We start from the raw sequence: 2,500 nt of genomic DNA, 5'->3' as shown, positions 1-2,500 counted from the left end.
TTTTAAAATCTCTAACTGTTTAAAAAAAAAATATGTTGCTATAATATCAGTGGTTCTTAAAACCTTTTCCATGTCAAGGACCACCCAAAATGATATGTATTTGTCAGCGGACCCCCCATCTCAAAATATTTTGTTCCAGGGACCCCTCAGAAGTTGTAACAGAGTTAAAAATGTGCGGTACAGAAAAAAAAAGATATTCAAAGATTTGCACACATTTTCACGATTTTTCAAAAAAAAATGCGCAATGAGCTTGTGTATCTGCTATTTTTGAATATCCAAAGAATTCTATAAAGATGACAACAGATTCTTTCCCGGTCTTAACGGGTTAAACTAGCCAGTCAGGTGCCAGCCAGCCAGGCACCCAAAAAACAAGACAGAAACAAGAAGGCAAAGCCCCCTATATATATCCCTCTCTCGGTGGCTCGCTCAAACGTCGGGCCAGCAGCCACCCAAACAGATCCAGACAGCTCAGAGACACAAAGTCATCGGCCCGGATCTAAAGCACCAGTCACTCAAGTCTGCTGTGATACTCGGTGAGCCCAAATAGAGCAGTCAGTCAAACGGCGGTTGCCAGACACTGGAAACAGCCACTATTTCCCCCGGCTGTGACTCGTGGAGGTGGAAGCGATTGGCCCCTCCGTGTGCCAGAACAAGAGCAAAGGCAGAGAGAAAAGAGATATTGCTGCTGTGCCCTTGAGCCAAGCTAAATTGCTTCAGTAAAACAGACACACAGGTTTGCGGGCCATGTTTTATAGCCCCGCTATTGGAATGGTGAGGTGAGGCGAGGGGGTGACTCGGCCGTTGGCTTGGTAACACAAAGGAGGGGAAGAGAGAGTGGTGCTTCTGTGTGTGTGCGCGCGCGTGTGCATGTGAGTGTGAGTGTGTGTGTGGGGGTGTATGCATGCGAGCGCTGCAAAATCCTGAGTGTCAATTTACCTTTGAGAGTGAAGTTGACACTCTCAGAGTTTAATTGCCACTCGGGATTTTTACCGCGTGTGTGTGTGTGTGTGTGTGTGTGTGTGTGTGTGTGTGTGTGCATATGTGAAAGAGTGCGCAGTCAGGCGATTTGCAGCAGTGGGCGTTCGGTGAGGTGGAGAGAGTGGTAGACGAGGTTGCTCGCAGCTAATAATATAGCTGGAGGCCCCTACTGTAATAATATTGACAAAGCAACATAAAAATTAACCCATTGAGACCTGAAGCCGATTCTACATGTCTCCTAAATCTCAACAGTTTTCTGAAAAACGTTTGTTTCTATATCAGTGGTGCTCAAACTTTTTCATGTCAAGGACCCCCAAAATGATATGTATTTGGCCACGGACCCCCATCAAAATATTTTGTTCCAGGGACCCCCCAGAAGCAAAGATTTGAGTTAAAAATGTTCGCTTTAGAAATATATATATTCAAAGATTTGCACACATTTTCACGATTTTTCAAAAATAGCAGATCTACAAGCTCATAGCGCGGCACTCGGTGCCGCGCTATGAGCTTGTATATCTGCTATTTTTGAATAGCCCAAAGTATAAAATAATGCGTTTTTAGCTCAAATCTAAAAATGAGACAGTTCCAGGTCTCAATGGGTTAATCACAGGGAGGTGGAGATATTCAGGGAGGGAGGGGACAGACTCGCATACTGTGCCTAAAGATGACTTTGTGTCTATATAGTCTATTGGAATTTTCCATTTTTTCCACCCCTTGAGGCTAGTCAATAACCATTGGCGTCCGCTGAACAGATTAACTTAGAATTCCTCGGAGATCCACTTAAACCTGTGGATCTTGAACCGTTTCATTTCAAGGACCGCCATAACTCTCAGAGAGTTACAGTCCTTTGTAAAGAAGCCTCCATAGCGTCCCTCCCGAACATTCGCCACAAAAAAAATCACAGATCTACAAGCTCACAACAAGTTGCGCTCGTAGATGTGTATTTTCGCAGAAGGATGTTTAGCGTAGAGCAAAAAACAAGAGAGGGCCAAGTATAGAGCCCTGGGGGACTCAAGTAAACCAAGTATAAATGGTTTAAGACCTTTAAGACCTGGAACGCATCTGTGTCAAAAGCATTATTTTACACTTTGGCTATTCAAATAATAGCAGATCTACAAGCTCATAGCAAGCTTGTATATCTGCTATTTTTGAAAAATCGTGAAAATCTTTGAATATATATATTATTTTAACACTTTTAACTCAAATCTTTGCTTCTGGGGGGTCCCTGGAACTAAATATTTTGAGATGGGGGTCTGTGTCCAAATACATATAATAATTTTGGGTGGTCCTTGACACGAAAAAGTTTGAGCACCACCGATCATAGCAACATACGTTTATCAGAAAACCGTTGGGATTTAGAAGACATTTTGTAGAATCGGCTTCAGGTCTTAAATGGGTAAAAGTGGTCACCTTCTCTATAAAAATGCATCTTGCCACGTATAAAAAAAAAAAAGAGAAACCCGGAGCCCTTCAGACCTCACGACGGGTCATTTTTCTCGCTCGGCTGAAACCCCTCCCCCAA

The 2,500-nt window shown here is 43.2% G+C and overlaps 2 protein-coding genes across 6 annotated transcripts in view; one reads left to right on the top strand and one right to left on the bottom strand.

Moving 5' to 3' along the window:
* The window catches only part of med30 (mediator complex subunit 30), a 279,467-nt gene that overhangs the window by 103,825 nt on the left and 173,142 nt on the right, over positions 1-2,500 (top strand). The gene's annotated exons all lie outside the window — the stretch shown is intronic.
* The window catches only part of ext1b (exostosin glycosyltransferase 1b), a gene marked incomplete at its 3' end in the record, with an annotated part of 150,520 nt that overhangs the window by 33,469 nt on the left and 114,551 nt on the right, over positions 1-2,500 (bottom strand). The gene's annotated exons all lie outside the window — the stretch shown is intronic.

This window comes from Gymnoscopelus microlampas, assembly GCF_963454915.1.
Source record: "Gymnoscopelus microlampas genome assembly, chromosome: 15".
NCBI lineage: Eukaryota > Metazoa > Chordata > Actinopteri > Myctophiformes > Myctophidae > Gymnoscopelus > Gymnoscopelus microlampas.
This window is presented reverse-complemented; position numbering and strand designations above follow the sequence as displayed.